Source organism: Sinohyriopsis cumingii, unplaced genomic scaffold (genome assembly GCF_028554795.1).
Source record: "Sinohyriopsis cumingii isolate HCF-2022 unplaced genomic scaffold, ASM2855479v2 utg003732l, whole genome shotgun sequence".
NCBI lineage: Eukaryota > Metazoa > Mollusca > Bivalvia > Unionida > Unionidae > Sinohyriopsis > Sinohyriopsis cumingii.
Window position 1 is genome coordinate 26787 of NW_028316578.1, and position 6000 is coordinate 32786.

General features: G+C 35.6%; 1 non-coding gene across 1 annotated transcript; it reads right to left on the bottom strand.

The window, feature by feature from the left end:
• Window positions 1–5567: 5567 nt before the first annotated feature.
• Window positions 5568–5638, bottom strand: Trnag-gcc (transfer RNA glycine (anticodon GCC)). The gene has a single exon. It is a non-coding gene; the product is annotated as a tRNA-Gly (tRNA).
• Window positions 5639–6000: the final 362 nt, after the last annotated feature.

Here is a 6000-nt window from a genome sequence, read left to right on the forward strand (position 1 = left end):
ATAGATATATATTTCATCATTCCAACGAAGGAAGATACCCATCAAGAGAATCAAAATACTTGAACAGGCAATACAATAGACATATAGGCAGACAAACAGGCAGACAGGTTTACAATGGATTGAGATTGAAGCAGACATACAGTTATACATAGAGACAGACAGATAGATGCGAATGAATCTATGTACCATAATGGTCCCGCAGAATGTTCATTAAAAGTAAATAAATTAAATGCCTTTTGGTTTCCTCTGCATTCTCTTTATACAGTTTAAACAATACATCACATAAAACATGGTTTACGCATCATATGAACTATATTTTTAACTTTACAATTTTGATTTTGTTTTAACGTTAATTGCTAGGTCTGAATTAATTAGAAACATTCACCACTTACTACCATTCGATTTACACTTTTAAAAACCAGGCTTGTCGATACTCGGAAGACTGGATCTCGCCCAAAATGCTCCTTATATTTTCATTTCCTTTGTAAGCTCTATTCAAAGTGTAACTTTGAAACGCATCAGGAAATTGTTGTTGCAAATCACACAAATATTCACACAAATATTCTCTTGCAAACTTTGATTCATATGCTGAACATCGATTGAAACTAACAAATAACGTAATTGTTATCTTTTGTTGTGTAAGGTTGTAAGGAATGGAAAGAAGAAAAAATAAGAACATCGATTAAAACCAGCAAAGAACATGTGTGCGTCTGCGTGTGTGTGTGTGTGATTTGGATTTTTAACGTAGCTTTAATAATCTATCAGTCATATCGCTACGATGTCCGCAGTGCGACAGATTATAGTTATGTCTAGTACTGGGGCATCATGCCGCAGACATGTAGCATGATGTCCAACCCAGTCATATTATCCTGACACCAGGCGGACCAGTCCTAACACTAACCTCTTAATGCTGAGCGTGAAGCGAGGCAGCTGTTAGTAGCATTTTGTAAGTCTTTGGTATGACTCGACCGGGGATCAGCAAAGAACGTAATTGGTAGGTTGTGATTTTTCTTGTTGAGAATCTTTATTCTTCTTAAAACATCAAGTCTCAGTTTACCCACTTTCTTGATTTTCTAACCTATTTCACGAAAAGCAACAAGCAAACGTCATTAAATGTTGTTGATTGTTACAAATCGTGTGGGAGATATGTATTGGGAATTTGACAATGCTCCTGAACGTACGACTTATTGGAAAAGTATTTTACGTAACAATTGATGAATCTCCTTTAAAACTATTCTAGTGTCCAGATTATGTTTTAAAGAAAGTATATGATACTAATTTAAGATGATGCGCCAAAGCATATTCACGCCTGAATTTTCAATCAAGTGTTCGGTTCATTAGAAAGCGAAACCATACAAAAGGCATATGGTCAATTAAGTGTTTTATCGTTGCAGTTCAAAGATGAACAAGTAAGTCAAATTAGGAAAACTTTGATGTTCAAAAAAATTCACATTTACTCTGCGAATGTATGTCTGTCCATATAATCAGTAAGAATTAAGAATAAAATGTCTTCAGTTAGTTCGCTCTAAAATTGTAAGACATTTTCATGAAACTTGGTCTGTCCTTATTTCAAAATCAACAAATTTCATTTTACTCCCGTTCTCTTATTGTGTGTGTCTGAAGGTGATAAATACTGACTACCACTTGATCAATATCATAAGTAGGTAACATCTTCGGCTAGAGAGTTTATTCTGTTTCTCGGATTTTCAAATGCAACTGTTTCTGCTATAACTATGCATCACCACGGCTCCTGTTCATTCACTGGCTTTGTATGTAACTGCACGTGTTACATTTCCAATAAGTACCATGTTTCCGTTCTTTTAAATGTTTTGAACGGAACTGATCGTGCAAAAATTGTGATAATCACCATGTCCTGGAAGAAGTCTTCTGCTCTTGATGAGGAGTATAATGCAGTGTATGGCTTCAGACACCATGTGCGGCCAGTGATTTCCTCCCTTTAAAGGTTTCAATTGAAATAAATAGTCGCATAATTGCGATTCGAATTCAATTGAATATATTATAATTTTCTTCCTAAGTTATGCTTTCGGTGAAAATAATATCGGTGTTTTCTCGTTGTGTATGTGACATATGTTGGGAAGTTATATTTGTAGTTGTAGATGGCTAGATGATCAACCTGTCTTGCATTTCTTTACCTTTCAGAGATCAATCTTCAGGACTTCAATCAGCCTCAGCTTTCAAAAGTTGACAACCCTATTAAGAATAAATATGCTTGATAAAGTTATATTTACAATTATACGGTGCAACATTTTGGAATTGTTATCTTCACAGAGCTGTAACAACAATAAGTCATCTTGCAGATGCGGAACGTCGATTGAAACCAAAAAAGAACATAATTGTTAGTTTTAATTTGTAAGCTTGTAAAGAATGTAAGAAAGAAAAAAAGAAGATCGACTTTAACCAACAAAGAACGTACTTGTTACATTTGTTTTGCAAGCTTTTAAGGAATGTAAAAGAAAAAAAGAACGTGGACTGAAACCAACATAGATCGTAATTGTTATTTTTTGTTTTGTAAAGTTGTATGGAATATAAAGGAGAAAAACTAAGAACGTCGAATATAACTAACAAAAAACGAAATTGTTAGTTTTGTTTTGTTGAGAATATTTATTCTTCTTAAAACTTCAGGTCTCTGTTTAACCACTTGCTTGATTTTTCAACTTATTTCTCGAAATACATCGAACAAGCGTCATTAAATCTTGTTGATGTTGCAAAATCGTGTGGGAAATATGTGTTTGGAATTAACAATGCTCCTGAACCCATGCCTTACAGGAAAGGTATTTAACGTAACAATTGATGAATCTCCTTTAAATATATCCTAATGTCCCGATTATTCCCGTTTGCAAGTTTATTCTGTTGTATAATGTCAAATTTAGGAAATCTACTCCTTATTCCATTTCTTTTTCGTTTTAATTTTAATTGATGAATGTTGGTTGTTTTATCCAGTCAGGAAACTATTTTTCCTCCACATGGGTCCAAACGAGGAAACTATCCTCAATACACCTAACGTACAAAAATGGTAATTTATGGCCGTTGCACACTTTTCTTTCTCCAAGTATACAGTTTTAAGAGGCTGTAAGTTTGGTCAGTTTTTTCCAGGAAATAATTTGTATCTTTAAAATATGGATAGTGTTTCTGCGCCAAAGTGTTTCGATTAAAATAAATCCGCTCGGCAACACGCTCAGTCTGTCTTGAACAATCTGAAACAATGTGCCACTTGTCCGAACTTCGCTTGGCATAGTCCAGTTCTAGACCCGTTTGTGACTTTTCGGATAAATATAACAATACCTTGGTATTGAATTCGGAATACAGCAGTCGAATTCCCTTGTGTTCAGAAATCTACCTAAACATACTTTACCAAGACTTCGTCTGATTTCCATTTACTATTCAAAAATATCGTCTGACTTCCATGTTTTCGGCAAGTTTCCGTCTGACTTTTATTTACCTTTTCAAGATTCAATCCGAGTCACATTTCTGTCTCACTTCAAACTGGGTTTGTAATAGGCTGATAATATTGCAAAATCATTTCATTGTAGCTCTAATTCCAAAATGTACTGATGAAAGACATTGGTGGCATTACTTTTACTAGACTTCTTGATTGCCAGAGAACTGTTTTAGCATTAATTTTGCAACTCCCTATTTTATGATTTACTCAGGTTTGAGTTCTGGATAGAAAAATCAGGTGTGCTTTTGTTTCGATAGACAGAAATGCATTTCTGCACATTCTCAGGCATACAGTTCTATGAATGCTATGGCATGCAGTTTAATACATCCTCAATGACAAAATAATTGCTTTTGATTTTGGATTCACGGGGCATCTATCAAACGAGGGACATTCTGTGTGAAAAACCCCATCTCCTGATGGAAGACTTTAAGTTGTGGCGTTGGCATACAAAACATAAGTGAGCGACAATTAGGTTACAGCGAGAAACGCTAGTACAATTTAGGACCATGCACACATTCTGAACGTAAAAGTACCCTTTCATCGACTTGCAATCAAATGAAGGCCGCCAGCGTCTGTATATATATGGCTCTTAGATCTTTCTACAAGACACATGCAAGTAGAGAAATGGTGTTCATTTCTAAGGAGGTTGTGAATCAAATAAAATCCCTCCTGAATTAGTTTGTAAGCAAGACATTAATGGACGCAATTCGCACTATTGGTACAGTTTTTCTATCCTAAAGTTTGGCGTATTGCTTAGATAAAACCTGCAATCAACTTTGCCTAATGCATCTACTGCAAATATATTTGTTTCGTTTACTATAATATTCAACGCTGGCAGCAAGATCATGTATAATACTAAAGGTTTAGTAAAGAACATGCCAAATATCTGGTACACCAGGATTTCCTGAGGAAAAACTAATGATCTGAGCTCAAATCCAAATAAAGATGTTTTCATACAAAATTAATAATCTTACTTTATAATCTACAACCATATACACAATAAGCCTTCAATATGTTATTGATAAAAAAGACATTATTCAGATAGGCCCAATCTCCTACCCGCAATTAAGGAGAAACTTCAATCACACAGTAGAAATACAGTATAGATAACAGTTTGCCTTTTTAAAAAAAATGATTGTATGTTGTTTACACATATATGTATGTTTGCGTGCGTGCATGTTTGCGCATGAGGATATAGTTTATCTTTCAAACGGTGTAATTGTAGATATAACAGTATGTCGTACATTTATTCTTAATGACGTTGTAGAGTTTTGAAATTGCAGGCTGATTATAGTTCTATTTGTTGTCCTCTGAAATGTAATGAAACCCATGACAGGTTGATCATCTAAACATTTACATCTCCAATGATGACTTTCCTACATATGACATTGTGCAGGCATAAACTTTGAACTCTTGTGTGATAACGAACGAGAGAGAGAGAGAGAGAGAGAGAGTGCGAGGGAGAGAGAGGGAGAGAGAGAGAGGGAGAGAGAGAGGTCAATGATCGTTTGATACAGTAATCTGTAAATAACACAAAAACATTGTGAATGGGAACTTAGTATCATTCCTTTCAGTCTGGATTTGAAATCAGTTCAATGAAATTCGAGTCAAAGTTGGCTGGAGAAGGTCAAACGTGAAACGAGGTTTACAGACAGACATAAATGTTGAAATAAATTGAAGACATCTCTAAAAGAGTATTCTAGTGTCATAAAGTAAATGATAATAACACGTTCAGTACACTGAAATGTTCTTGTGTTAAAATAATTAAGGGCGATAGGCATCGTCATCCGGATTTAAAGATTAACCTCTGACTGAAAAATGAAGGTTATTACGCTCTTCCTACAGTTCCAATTAGAAACTCCTTATAGACAAGATAAGGATCTGTCCCACTGTAATGGAAAGCTGTTTTGCACCAACATCCATGTTTTTTTCCGGGAAGCGAGGGACACTCAGTGTGAGACATCCAAGCTTCTGATTCAAGGACTGTTCCGATTTCAGTTGTGGAGTTGGCATAAAACACAAAAGTGAGCGAAAATTAGACTAGGGCAAAAAGAGTTATTAGAAATATTGGATTATGCAAACATTCTAAAACTATATAAAAAAAATTTGCATCGGCCGGGAATCGAACCCGGGCCGCCCGCGTGGCAGGCGAGCATTCTACCACTGAACCACCGATGCACATTATTCCCTTGCTTCGTAAGGGCCTATCTCCCCACCGTGTCTTTACCTTAACTGCCTAATGTCATTTACATGTCTGTGTCATCTAATTCAGTAGGCGTTGATTTGTTGATTGACTGCCTATGGGGTTACAATGCATGCTGTTAGAATAAACCGACACAACACATCTCTTTATTTGATTCTGAAACGGCGTAGATTACTTGGATTGAAGCACTTTCTAAATTGGAGACAGCCACATGATTTCTCACTTGCTAGTCTCTTCAAAGGTCTTGTCTGCTTGAATTTCATCTCACATCTATCCACAAGATGCATTTTAGTAGAAAACGGTATTCGTTTTCAAGGAGGTTGTAAATAGAACAAAG